Source organism: Protopterus annectens, chromosome 2.part2, assembly GCF_019279795.1.
Source record: "Protopterus annectens isolate FY-2018-M chromosome 2.part2, PAN1.0, whole genome shotgun sequence".
Taxonomy (NCBI): Eukaryota; Metazoa; Chordata; order Ceratodontiformes; family Protopteridae; genus Protopterus; species Protopterus annectens.
This window is the reverse complement of record NC_056730.1, coordinates 781094953-781110099: the sequence shown is the minus strand read 5'-3', so window position 1 is coordinate 781110099 and position 15147 is coordinate 781094953.

The window sequence follows — 15147 nt, the reverse complement described above, 5'->3', positions numbered from 1 at the left end:
AAAATATCATCTGACCTCCCAAATTTGAAATCTCCCTCTTCTCTGTAGTGACTACTGAGACAAAAAGGGAATTCACTAGTTCATGTCTGATTACCTGATTCCACAACTCCATCCACACACGTCCACAATGGCAAAACCTGACCTCATTTCTATGTTTCAACTATTTATATCTGAGAAATGTATTTTTTTCTTTAATTTCCTTAATGAATAGGCCTTCCATTTTAACACTGATCTCCTTTATTACCCATATTGCATTCTCACTTGCTTTGGTATAGTCTACTTGCTCTTTCTGTATGCCCTGCTCTTAGCTCTGCTTTTGCTCAGTAGCTCACTGCTTAGCCGTGCTGGCTGTCCATTCCTTTTCCTGCATACTTTACTTTTTCTACATGCATCCATTCATTCTTTCTGCATTCTCTACTGCAGTAACCTCTGCTGAAATTACTAAACACCATTTACTTATTCTTCAATAATCCTATCTGTTAGATTTCTAAAAGCCCTACACTTGACATGTATCAGTAGCTTAAGTAGAACATTAATCTTACCTTAATGTGTGCAGATTTCTTAGTCACTGCAGTATGTCTAATGAATTAATGCAACATGGACTCTTTTTAGCTGTGTCACTTTATTTCTCAGGATTCTTGTTTTAGAACATGTATCTACTGAGAACTGGTATTAGCTGGTTAGAGCCTTTTGCTGCAGGAAGGCAAAAATTAAACTTCAAAATGCACTTCAGCTGCTCTTGGTTGGAATAACAAATTTTAACTTTTGTCTATATTGTATATTAACATCTGCTGGGAATTAAAGTTTTCAGGATTTGACATACTTGCAAACATAAATTGAAGACTATAAAAATAAGATACTAGCAAAAAGTTGGGAAATTGGAAATTATGACAATGGTACAAATGCTTGCTTCCTCTGAACATTACATTCAAAGTTAAGAAGAGTGCTATAAGCATTGTCTTATTTCTTTTCAACCAATTCAATTGATGCATTTGACAAAAAGAAGCCAGCAAATGTTTATGGAGTGCATGTATACGGCTAGATTTATTTATCTGGTACCACAGTAAGTCAATAATTAAAAATTAACAATTTTCACAAAAAGGTCGCATGTAAAACTGAAATATGCTGAAAACAAATGTTGAACTTTTCACAGATACTTCCACTCAGAAAGAGAATATACACTGCACCTGGTATTTACGATCAGACGAGCCACACTAAGGTGACACTGAGTTTAGGAAACTGATGAGCCACTGAGGCTGTTACCTTCTAAATGGACAGACTACTGGACAAAATGCGAGTGCAGTATGTGCTTTATATCCTAAGTTGTGTAATGCTTGACTTTAATATATATCTGCTTTAGTTATTATTTGTTGTTAAATTTAAAACTGTCTGTGCCATCATTGCTGCTGGATGAAGGCTCATTTCACTTTAACCCAATATTATGGCATTTTGAGTAGTGCACTCCTACTCTTAATTTTGATTGGCTGTTGTATAAGTTTGTCAGCATAGTTTTTACATTGATATATGGTGCAGAATGTGTATACCTTGTTCATACAGTAACTTAGAACTAAGGATGTTAATGCTGAGTAGCACTGGTAACTTGTACTTTTCTTGTTGCAGCAAAGGTACAAATGACTGGAAGGTGTTGCAAAATCAGTAGAGACATCAGCGGACTTGTTTGGTCTAATACAATTTTCATATACTGTGCCAGAACATGGAAGTACCCTGAGCAGAGGATTACTGAGTGATCTCCATCCATGCTGATCACTGTATGTCACCTGGACTCTCAGTGTCTGAGTTTACCTTAACCTAGACTGTAGAGAATCACTATGAATGAGTGGTTGAAGTGCTTTACCCAACAGTGTTTGCTGTGAGAGGATTAAGTTACTGACTTGCTTACCTAGATGAGTCATGCAATAGTTAAGTCAATGTAGTATCAAATTTATGATAATATTTGATTTCACTATTTATATTTGTATGAATTTTGGAATTATGAACACTTTTAGTAGTTAGAATTACAGGATTATGCACTGTCACCATATTTTTATATACATTTGCATTTAAGGAGTGGATGCCAGAAAGTATTATTTTAAATTGTGAAATATAGCTTAAAGTGCTAATATATGCATTAGATGTTGCAACCTACCAACATGTTAGGAGATGTTAACATCTAAAGTTATCACTGCAGCAGAGTAAACTTTGCACCTTTTGCAAACTTAGCAGTCAAGCTTAATCAAGCAGAGTGATTTAACCTGACTGGTCAAAAAAATACAAGAAATTCAGTTTGAGGCAATTGTTATTGGTGTCTCTGATCTGCTTCATTATTGTAAGAAAAGCTAATCATAAAATCTGCTAATGGTATGTGCACAGATACATGTATTCCTTTTTCTATTTATGAGCTTAAATCATCTTTATGGAAATTCTGCAGCAGTTTGTGAATCTGAATAACGGCTGTTACACAAACAAACATCACCATTAGTTCTATAATTATTTTTATCTACAGCAAGTCAATATATTTATCATTAGTGGTACATTTTCAGCATCATTAGCAAACCAACAGTAGCAAAATCATGATCATGAAATCCCTGGGGTATTGACACAGGTCAGTAATATTTTAGTAAATTTGGGGTAAGCTTGGCTGGGCTTAAAATGACTCTTAAGCCAAGTAACCACCTATGAAAATAATTGCAAAATCAAGTAGTAGAACTCTGGCAATTGCTTATTTCTAATAAGATAGGACTTAATAAAGCAGAAAGAGGAAATATGAAATGATGGGCCTCCTTGTCATTGAGCAATCTAGCATGATGGCAAAGTCACAAACTAGATAGGGACAGTGCAGTACAGAGTAATGAATACACTGCAGAGACTAGACTTTTTTCCCTAAAGTTAGTTCATCTGTGTTATTGATTTTTCCCAGGGTCTTCAAAATGATGCTTTCAAAGTTATATTGATAATAAAATTAAAACATTTTCAAGGTATTCAGTTTAGTAGGTAAAGGAAAGGAAATTATAAGCATATAGCTGATGCTAAGAAATGTGTACAAAACATAGTAAAAAGCAATTAGAGTTTACCAAGAAATGCATATGAAACAAATCAATGAAATATTCAGCTAGAGGCAAACAGTGACATATGTAACAAAGGAAATAACTTTAGAATTACATGTAAGATATTATACATTTGTTTGTTTACTTTATGATCCAGTATAGAATGATACAGAGAATTACAGCATGTTAAACATTAGTCAAAGTATTAGTTTAGATATCAGTTTGGACAGGAGTATCATTCAAACAACTCAAAGGAATATATTAAGTACACCTGTAAAAGTTAGTACCTCATTTGAAGATGAAAGAAAAGAGAATGGAAGAGAAGAGAAACAAGGCACCTGTTTCAATAAAATAGAATGGGAAGTACAACAGAAACCTGATGAATACAGGAAGGAATACATTGTTTATGGTATTCTTTATGATGACTTAGCTACAGCACTATAGAATCAAGAGCTAGCAAACATTTTATTAATGGAACTGGTGATTGTTGGACTTTATGTTCTATAATGACTAAAAGTTGAAGTGGTTAGAATAAATGAAAAAATGAAGGACTGAGCAAGATTAAAGGAGTATTTATTCTAAACTGAGTACTCTGACCAACAAGGGTTCTACAATGGCATTTCCTAGAGGCGATGAACATAGAAAAGTGTGGGAAGCAGGCAATGATGTAATGGACAGCAATTGTAAGAAAAATTTAAATTGAGGGAAAAGGAAACGAATCAAAGGTAATGATACAGAGAAAGGAAAACCAGTAAACAAAATAAGAACAAAGGAAAAGGCATCATTAAAGTATGAAAAGTTCAGGGTTGGGAAAGTAAGTATGGGTAGTATCAGGCATTCAATTAATTTTGACAAAGCTGGTTTATTGAATAGTTTCAGCCTATTCAATGTGCTTTATCTGTTCAATGAAACCCTGTTATCATTACAACAGCAATGAAAATAATAGTCAAAATTACCCCAGTGAGCTGATTGATTTGAGATATTATAATGGACAAACAGAATCTAGAAAAAGTTGCAGATGACATTTGGCTAGGTCTCACATGAATTGTATGAAACATTAAGGAAGAACAGCAAGAAATTAAATAGTTTGAAAAATGATTGCGTTTCATGGTAAGAACAAAATCCTAGTCAGATTATGGGAGGGTAATGACCAGTAAAAAGATTCATATATTTTAGAATCTGGTAAAAAGTATTATCTGGATGAAGAGCACAAGGAGATGATATTATTATCTTGGACTAATAAGTATCAGGTTGGGGGGTACAAACTTTTGCGATTATACCCAAGAGAATCCTGACTTCTAGCAGTCTTGCCAGTACATCACAAGACAGTGAGTGTCCAAAATTATGAACTGTCTGATATAGAAACAAAAAGCATACTTTTTGAAGACCAAAAGGCATTTTATTAGTGATTATCAAGGTTCAGATGAGGTTTGGACTAAGATTTCTAGATTATGGAATAAGGTAAAAACAGTAATAAATGTTTATAATCTGTCTGCAATACAAAACACAGATGAAGATGAAAAGCCTTATAATGATCTACAAAGAAATGTTGTTAAAAGTAACAGGAAAAATTGGGATGCAGCAATTTGTGGTTAACTGCAATGCAAGACCTATGCATTATACTAATTACTTTAAATATCAGTAGAACAATTAGAATTTAAAATAAGAAACTCCATTAACAAGGAAGCTAATAGACAATGAGATTGTTTCTTAGGATTTGTTACCTAAAGTGTGCTGGTCATAAACTGGATGTAATATCTTAAAATATAATTATGATTATACCTTTATGACAAAAAGGATGAGATGGTTATTATTTATATAATTACATCTTACAACAATTTTTAACTTTTGTCTATATTGTATATTTACATCTGCTGGGAATTAAAGTTGTCAGGATTTGACATACTTGCAAACATAAATTCAAGACTATAAAAATAAGATACTAGCAAAAAGCTGGGAAATTGGAAATTATGGTACAAATGCTTGATTCCTCTGAACATTACATTCAAAGTTAAGAAGAGTGCTATAAGCATTGTCTTATTTCTTTTCAACCAATTCAATTGATGCATTTGACAAAAAGAAGCCAGCAAATGTTTATGGAGTGCATGTATACGGCTAGATTTATTTATCTGGTACCACAGTAAGTCAATAATTAAAAATTAACAATTTTCACAAAAAGGTCGCATGTAAAACTGAAATATGCTGAAAACAAATGTTGAACTTTTCACAGATACTTCCACTCAGAAAGAGAATATACACTGCACCTGGTATTTACGATCAGACGAGCCACACTAAGGTGACACTGAGTTTAGGAAACTGATGAGCCACTGAGGCTGTTACCTTCTAAATGGACAGACTACTGGACAAAATGCGAGTGCAGTATGTGCTTTATATCCTAAGTTGTTTAATGCTTGACTTTAATATATATCTGCTTTAGTTATTATTTGTTGTTAAATTTAAAACTGTCTGTGCCATCATTGCTGCTGGATGAAGGCTCATTTCACTTTAACCCAATATTATGGCATTTTGAGTAGTGCACTCCTACTCTTAATTTTGATTGGCTGTTGTATAAGTTTGTCAGCATAGTTTTTACATTGATATATGGTGCAGAATGTGTATACCTTGTTCATACAGTAACTTAGAACTAAGGATGTTAATGCTGAGTAGCACTGGTAACTTGTACTTTTCTTGTTGCAGCAAAGGTACAAATGACTGGAAGGTGTTGCAAAATCAGTAGAGACATCAGCGGACTTGTTTGGTCTAATACAATTTTCATATACTGTGCCAGAACATGGAAGTACCCTGAGCAGAGGATTACTGAGTGATCTCCATCCATGCTGATCACTGTATGTCACCTGGACTCTCAGTGTCTGAGTTTACCTTAACCTAGACTGTAGAGAATCACTATGAATGAGTGGTTGAAGTGCTTTACCCAACAGTGTTTGCTGTGAGAGGATTAAGTTACTGACTTGCTTACCTAGATGAGTCATGCAATAGTTAAGTCAATGTAGTATCAAATTTATGATAATATTTGATTTCACTATTTATATTTGTATGAATTTTGGAATTATGAACACTTTTAGTAGTTAGAATTACAGGATTATGCACTGTCACCATATTTTTATATACATTTGCATTTAAGGAGTGGATGCCAGAAAGTATTATTTTAAATTGTGAAATATAGCTTAAAGTGCTAATATATGCATTAGATGTTGCAACCTACCAACATGTTAGGAGATGTTAACATCTAAAGTTATCACTGCAGCAGAGTAAACTTTGCACCTTTTGCAAACTTAGCAGTCAAGCTTAATCAAGCAGAGTGATTTAACCTGACTGGTCAAAAAAATACAAGAAATTCAGTTTGAGGCAATTGTTATTGGTGTCTCTGATCTGCTTCATTATTGTAAGAAAAGCTAATCATAAAATCTGCTAATGGTATGTGCACAGATACATGTATTCCTTTTTCTATTTATGAGCTTAAATCATCTTTATGGAAATTCTGCAGCAGTTTGTGAATCTGAATAACGGCTGTTACACAAACAAACATCACCATTAGTTCTATAATTATTTTTTATCTACAGCAAGTCAATATATTTATCATTAGTGGTACATTTTCAGCATCATTAGCAAACCAACAGTAGCAAAATCATGATCATGAAATCCCTGGGGGTATTGACACAGGTCAGTAATATTTTAGTAAATTTGGGGTAAGCTTGGCTGGGCTTAAAATGACTCTTAAGCCAAGTAACCACCTATGAAAATAATTGCAAAATTAAGTAGTAGAACTCTGGCAATTGCTTATTTCTAATAAGATAGGACTTAATAAAGCAGAAAGAGGAAATATGAAATGATGGGCCTCCTTGTCATTGAGCAATCTAGCATGATGGCAAAGTCACAAACTAGATAGGGACAGTGCAGTACAGAGTAATGAATACACTGCAGAGACTAGACTTTTTTCCCTAAAGTTAGTTCATCTGTGTTATTGATTTTTCCCAGGGTCTTCAAAATGATGCTTTCAAAGTTATATTGATAATAAAATTAAAACATTTTCAAGGTATTTAGTTTAGTAGGTAAAGGAAAGGAAATTATAAGCATATAGCTGATGCTAAGAAATGTGTACAAAACATAGTAAAAAGCAATTAGAGTTTACCAAGAAATGCATATGAAACAAATCAATGAAATATTCAGCTAGAGGCAAACAGTGACATATGTAACAAAGGAAATAACTTTAGAATTACATGTAAGATATTATACATTTGTTTGTTTACTTTATGATCCAGTATAGAATGATACAGAAAATTACAGCATGTTAAACATTAGTCAAAGTATTAGTTTAGATATCAGTTTGGACAGGAGTATCATTCAAACAACTCAAAGGAATATATTAAGTACACCTGTAAAAGTTAGTACCTCATTTGAAGATGAAAGAAAAGAGAATGGAAGAGAAGAGAAACAAGGCACCTGTTTCAATAAAATAGAATGGAAAGTACAACAGAAACCTGATGAATACAGGAAGGAATACATTGTTTATGGTATTCTTTATGATGACTTAGCTACAGCACTATAGAATCAAGAGCTAGCAAACATTTTATTAATGGAACTGGTGATTGTTGGACTTTATGTTCTATAATGACTAAAAGTTGAAGTGGTTAGAATAAATGAAAAAAAATGAAGGACTGAGCAAGATTAAAGGAGTATTTATTCTAAACTGAGTACTCTGACCAACAAGGGTTCTACAATGGCATTTCCTAGAGGCGATGAACATAGAAAAGTGTGGGAAGCAGGCAATGATGTAATGGACAGCAATTGTAAGAAAAATTTAAATTGAGGGAAAAGGAAACAAATCAAAGGTAATGATACAGAGAAAGGAAAACCAGTAAACAAAATAAGAACAAAGGAAAAGGCATCATTAAAGTATGAAAAGTTCAGGGTTGGGAAAGTAAGTATGGGTAGTATCAGGCATTCAATTAATTTTGACAAAGCTGGTTTATTGAATAGTTTCAGCCTATTCAATGTGCTTTATCTGTTCAATGAAACCCTGTTATCATTACAACAGCAATGAAAATAATAGTCAAAATTACCCCAGTGAGCTGATTGATTTGAGATATTATAATGGAAAAACAGAATCTAGAAAAAGTTGCAGATGACATTTGGCTAGGTCTCACATGAATTGTATGAAACATTAAGGAAGAACAGCAAGAAATTAAATAGTTTGAAAAATGATTGCGTTTCATGGTAAGAACAAAATCCTAGTCAGATTATGGGAGGGTAATGACCAGTAAAAAGATTCATATATTTTAGAATCTGGTAAAAAGTATTATCTGGATGAAGAGCACAAGGAGATGATATTATTATCTTGGACTAATAAGTATCAGGTTGGGGGGTACAAACTTTTGTGATTATACCCAAGAGAATCCTGACTTCTAGCAGTCTTGCCAGTACATCACAAGACAGTGAGTGTCCAAAATTATGAACTGTCTGATATAGAAACAAAAAGCATACTTTTTGAAGACCAAAAGGCATTTTATTAGTGATTATCAAGGTTCAGATGAGGTTTGGACTAAGATTTCTAGATTATGGAATAAGGTAAAAACAGTAATAAATGTTTATAATCTGTCTGCAATACAAAACACAGATGAAGATGAAAAGCCTTATAATGATCTACAAAGAAATGTTGTTAAAAGTAACAGGAAAAATTGGGATGCAGCAATTTGTGGTTAACTGCAATGCAAGACCTATGCATTATACTAATTACTTTAAATATCAGTAGAACAATTAGAATTTAAAATAAGAAACTCCATTAACAAGGAAGCTAATAGACAATGAGATTGTTTCTTAGGATTTGTTACCTAAAGTGTGCTGGTCATAAACTGGATGTAATATCTTAAAATATAATTATGATTATACCTTTATGACAAAAAAGGATGAGATGGTTATTATTTATATAATTACATCTTACAACAATTTTTAACTTTTGTCTATATTGTATATTTACATCTGCTGGGAATTAAAGTTGTCAGGATTTGACATACTTGCAAACATAAATTCAAGACTATAAAAATAAGATACTAGTAAAAAGCTGGGAAATTGGAAATTATGGTACAAATGCTTGATTCCTCTGAACATTACATTCAAAGTTAAGAAGAGTGCTATAAGCATTGCCTTATTTCTTTTCAACCAATTCAATTGATGCATTTGACAAAAAGAAGCCAGCAAATGTTTATGGAGTGCATGTATACGGCTAGATTTATTTATCTGGTACCACAGTAAGTCAATAATTAAAAATTAACAATTTTCACAAAAAGGTCGCATGTAAAACTGAAATATGCTAAAAACAAAAGTTGAACTTTTCACAGATACTTCCACTTAGAAAGAGAATATGCACTGCACCCGGTATTTACGATCAGACGAGCCACACTAAGGTCACACTGAGTTTAGGAAACTGATGAGCCACTGAGGCTGTTACCTTCTAAATGGACAGACTACTGGACAAAATGCGAGTGCAGTATGTGCTTTATATCCTAAGTTGTTTAATGCTTGATTTTAATATATATCTGCTTTAGTTATTATTTGTTGTTAAATTTAAAACTGTCTGTGCCATCATTGCTGCTGGATGAAGGCTCATTTCACTTTAACCCAATATTATGGCATTTTGAGTAGTGCACTCCTACTCTTAATTTTGATTGTCTGTTGTATAAGTTTGTCAGCATAGTTTTTACATTGATATATGGTGCAGAATGTGTATACCTTGTTCATACAGTAACTTAGAACTAAGGATGTTAATGCTGATTAGCACTGGTAACTTGTACTTTTCTTGTTGCAGCAGAGGTACAAATGACTGGAAGGTATTGCAAAATCAGTAGAGACATCAGCTGACTTGTTTGGTCTAATACAATTTTCATATACTGTGCCAGAACATGGAAGTACCCTGAGCAGAGGATTACTGAGTGATCTCCATCCATGCTGATCACTGTATGTCACCTGGACTCTCAGTGTCTGAGTTTACCTTAACCTAGACTGTAGAGAATCACTATGAATGAGTGGTTGAAGTGCTTTACCCAACAGTGTTTGCTGTGAGAGGATTAAGTCACTGACTTGCTTACCTAGACGAGTCATGCAATAGTTAAGTCCATGTAGTAGCAAATTTATGATAATATTTGATTTCACTATTTATATTTGTATGAATTTTGGAATTCTGAACACCTTTAGTAGTTAGAATTACAGGATTATGCACTGTCACCATATTTTTTTTATACATTTGCATTTAAGGAGTGGATGCCAGGAAGTATTATTTTAAATTGTGAAATATAGCTTAAAGTGCTAATATATGCATTAGATGTTGCAACCTACCAACATGTTAGGAGGTGTTAACATCTAAAGTTATCACTGCAGCAGAGTAAACTTTGCACCTTTTGCAAACTTAGCAGTCAAGCTTAATCAAGCAGAGTGATTTAACCTGACTGGTCAAAAAAATACAAGAAATTCAGTTTGAGGCAATTGTTATTGGTGTCTTTGATCTGCTTCATTATTGTAAGAAAAGCTAATCATAAAATCTGCTAATGGTATGTGCACAGATACATGTATTCCTTTTTCTATTTATGAGCTTAAATCATCTTTATGGAAATTGTGCAGCAGTTTGTGAATCTGAATAACAGCTGTTACACAAACAAACATCACCATTAGTTCTATAATTATTTTTTATCTGCAGCAAGTCAATATATTTATCATTAGTGGTACATTTTCAGCATCATTAGCAAACCAACATAGCAAAATCATGACCATGAAATCCCTGGGGGAATTGACATAGGTCAGTAATATTTTAGTAAATTTGGGGTAAGCTTGGCTGGGCTTAAAATGACTCTTAAGCCAAGTAACCACCTATGAAAATAATTGCAAAATCAAGTAGTAGAACTCTGGCAATTGCTTATTTCTAATAAGATAGGACTTAATAAAGCAGAAAGAGGAAATATGAAATGATGGGCCTCCTTGTCATTGAGCAATCTAGCATGATGGCAAAGTCACAAACTAGATAGGGACAGTGCAGTACAGAGTAATGAATACACTGCAGAGAATAGACTTTTTTTCCCTAAAGTTAGTTCATCTGTGTTATTGATTTTTCCCAGGGTCTTCAAAATGATGCTTTCAAAGTTATATTGATAATAAAATTAAAACTTTTTCATGGTATTCAGTTTAGTAGGTAAAGGAAAGGAAAGGAAATTATAAGCATATAGCTGATGCTAAGAAATGTGTACAAAACATACTAAAAAGCAATTAGAGTTTACCAGGAAATGCATATGAAACAAATCAATGAAATATTTAGCTAGAGGCAAACAGTGACAGATGTAACAAAGGAAATAACTTTAGAATTACATATAAGATATTATACATCTGTTTGTTTACTTTATGATCCAGTATAGAATGATACAGAGAATTGCAGCATGTTAAACATTAGTCAAAGTATTAGTTTAGATATCAGTTTGGACAGCAGTATCATTCAAACAACAACTCAAAGGAATATATTAAGTACACCTGTAATAGTTAGTACCTCATTTGAAGATGAAAGAAAAGAGAATGGAAGAGAAGAGAAACAAGGCACCTATTTCAATAAAATAGAATGGAAAGTACAACAGAAACCTGATGAATACAGGAAGGAATACATTGCTTATGGTATTCTTTATGATGACTTAGCTACAGCACTATAGAATCAAGAGCTAGCAAACATTTTATTAATGGAACTGGTGATTGTTGGACTTTATATTCTATAATGACTAAAAGTTGAAGTGGTTAGAATAAATGAAAAAAATGAAGGACTTAGCAAGATTAAAGGAGTATTTATTCTAAACTGAGTACTCTGACCAGCAAGGGTTCTACAATGGCATTTCCTAGAGGCGATGAACATAGAAAAGTGTAGGAAGCAAGCAATGATGTAATGGACAGCAATTGTAAGAAAAATTTAAATTGAGGGAAAAGGAAACGAATCAAAGGTAATGATATAGAGAAAGGAAAACCAGTAAACAAAATAAGAACAAAGGAAAAGGCATCATTAAAGTATGAAAAGTTCAGGGTTGGGAAAGTAAGTATGGGTAGTATCAGGCATTCAATTAATTTTGACAAAGCTGGTTTAGTGGATAGTTTCAGCCTATTCAATGTGCTTTATCTGTTCAATGAAACCCTGTTATCATTACAACAGCAATAAAAATAATAGTCAAAATTATCCCGGTGAGCTGATTGATTTGAGATATTATAATGGACAAACAGAATCTAGAAAAAGTTGCAGATGATATTTGGCTAGGTCTCACATGAACTGTATGAAACATTAAGGAAGAACAGCAAGAAATTAAATAGTTTGAAAAATGATTGCGTTTCATGGTAAGAACAAAATCCTAGTCAGATTATGGGAGGGTAATGACCAGTAAAAAGATTCATATATTTTAGAATCTGGTAAAAAGTATTATCTGGATGAAGAGTACAAGGAGATGATATTATTATCTTGGACTAATAAGTATCAGGTTGGGGGTACAAACTTTTGCGATTATACTCAAGAGAATCCTTACTTCTAGCAGTCTTGCCAGTACATCACAAGATAGTGAGTGTCCAAAATTATGAACTGTCTGATGTAGAAACAAAAAGCATACTTTTAGAAGACCAAAAGGCATTTTATTAGTGATTATCAAGGTTCAGATGAGGTTTGGACTAAGATTTCTAGATTATGGAATAAGGTAAAAACAGTAATAAATGTTTATAATCTGTCTGCAATACAAAACACAGATGAAGATGAAAAGCCTTATAATGATCTACAAAGAAATGTTGTTAAAAGTAACAGGAAATATTGGGATGCAGCAATTTGTGGTTAACTGCAATGCAAGACCTATGCATTATACTAATTACTTTAAATATCAGTAGAACAATTAGAACTTAAAATAAGAAACTCCATTAACAAGGAAGCTAATAGACAATGAGATTGTTTCTTAGGATTTGTTACCTAAAGTGTGCTGGTCATAAACTGGATGTAATATCTTAAAATATAATTTTGATTATACCTTTATGACAAAAAAAGGATGAGATGGTTATTATTTACATAATTACATCTTACAGGTTAAGTGTGGTCATGTCTCAGTCTGACTAAAGATTGATAAACTTTGCCTGGTATTTAGCTACCAGAGTGAAACAATTCAAAAAGAGAGTGATGGGAAGTCACAATATTATGGAATATACTGACAAATCAGTTAGGATGGATGGTGACAAAGGCAGAAGACATGATAATCAACTACACTGATATGTGGGATCCCTAGCTTGAGGCAAAATTCTTTATTCTGATATCCTTCAAACGTGATGTGATTTATGATTTGTTTGTAGGTTAAAAAGGAATACTAGATAATTTGACAAAGAATGCCAAGAATTAAAGAGATATTATGCATATCAATTTAAATAGCGAGTCTCAGACAACACAGTCTATAGACAATCTGATAAGTTTGAAAGGTCTGCAAAATATAGACAGCTCTGTCAGCAGACAATAAATGAGAAAAAAAGAAGATAATTTTGATGAAATTAAATGGAAAGAGATGACAGATAATTTTGAGAAATAGCAGCAGAGCTTTTTGGAGACATATAAAGCTATGTTGACAAAAGATAGGATTGGAACATTGATGGTGGGCCATGGGAAAAGTCATACAGAAAATATTACAGAATGCCATTTGGTCTTAATAAATGTGCAAGAACAGCCTTTAAAGGAGGAGAGTTGTACCACTAAGAAGACATCAGGCTGGGACAAGAGGCAGTGTATAAATATTTGGGAATTAATGAAGGATCAACAATAAAACGAGCAAATGCAAATAAAAATGGCTTTGAGGTACATGAGAATGTAGATGAAAGAATGTGGTGTACATCTGAGGAACAAATTTCTGTTGTGTGGTTTAAAGGGTGCATACAGTCACTGAAAAGAAATAATGCAGATTGGTCAGTGGTATTAGAAGTGAAAGGTATGTGATGCACCAAAAAAGAAGGCTTCAGCATTGTGTAAAATGTAAACTTTGCCCAATTCACAGACAGAGAGGAGGATTATTATCACATTCTATAAGAAAGTATTTCATATCACAAAGATCCAGAATCATGACACCTATTACCCTTTCAGACAACTCCCCTAAAATTTGGTTCTTTAGCATTTTCAGAATAAAGGAAGCATCTCAGTCATTGTTTATATTGCTGTTTTGCAATCTCCACAATAGATGCAAGTAGCCTCTGTCAATATTTTATTCAAAAGTATGTTTCAAAAGAATGTCGAAATTAAATGTAGGAGCAGTAGACCTGGAATCAGCAAATGGCAAAGTGAACAGAAAAAAAATATTTGGCAGGTACGAATTATAAGCATTATTTTGATGCTGTGCTGTTCGACAATATAAACCACTGATGGCTCAGTAAGGACTCAGTTGTAGAAATAAATAAAATATTTTATTAATCACAAATACAATTAGCAATTTCTTCCATCCATCATTAATGGACTTCTTCAGACAAGTTTAAAATGAAGAACAACATGTTTAAGTAACCTTATTTAAAACAGCCCACTTCCTTTAAGCCCAAGACAGGCATGCTTCTACCCTCACTTGGCCTTAAAGGGACCTTATGCTTATTACCGTAATCAACAAGCCTCCTAGTTAGTGCTTTGCGATTCCAATTACCATAGATCATGAACACTAGATACATACCCATAACATTCATTCAAGCCTTTAAAATCAAATAATCCTTACAATTCTATAAAAAGTCTGTAAGAGGATAGTCTATAAACCATTCCAAAATATTTAAATATATTAAAACATAAACAGTATAAAAAAGGCATAAAAAAGCACTTAGAATTTGGACAACTATTCACAAAATTCATTTAAAACATTATAATATAAAATAATACTAATATTATATTTCCTTTATCCAATGTCATCTAGTAAGGGCCTTTAATTTCAAAAGACAACTAATAAAACAATAATCATTTACTCCTGGCCATACATAGGCATTAAGTAACAGTTGACAAAATAGTTCCCTTTTCTCCTGTTGTAATGCCCACACTCCACCTCTTGGTCTTTTCTCAATAACTTCAGTAAAAATGTATTTA